At 57.5% G+C, this 299-nt stretch overlaps 1 pseudogene; it reads right to left on the bottom strand.

Moving 5' to 3' along the window:
* Positions 1-6: 6 nt before the first annotated feature.
* Positions 7-296, bottom strand: LOC102760515 (annotated as a pseudogene).
* Between the last annotated feature and the right edge of the window lie 3 nt (positions 297-299).

The raw sequence follows: 299 nt of genomic DNA, 5'->3' as shown, positions 1-299 counted from the left end.
ATTTCTCCCCTTGTCCAAGGGTGGTGGGTGGGCTCCACTACACGGCCACCTGGCTGGACCCCTGGCTTTTGGCCAGATCTGCCTCCTTCTGCTCCTGCCTCTTCTTCTGCTGGAGCAGCTGCTGCTTGCACTCAAACTCCTTCATTCGTATCACGTAGTCGAGGTGCTCGCAGTAGTCCCAGTCGTGCTGCTCGTGCTTGCAGGCCAGGAAGTTGGGGAAGCTGTTGCGCTTGCATTTGAGCAGCCGGATAAGGTAGTGAGCAGTAGTCTCGCTGCTGGAGCACCAGCTGTGCATCATT

This window comes from Myotis davidii, unplaced genomic scaffold, assembly GCF_000327345.1.
Source record: "Myotis davidii unplaced genomic scaffold, ASM32734v1 C61710166, whole genome shotgun sequence".
NCBI lineage: Eukaryota > Metazoa > Chordata > Mammalia > Chiroptera > Vespertilionidae > Myotis > Myotis davidii.
Note: the sequence above shows the minus strand (reverse complement) of the source record. Positions and strands in the feature narration are given on the sequence as shown.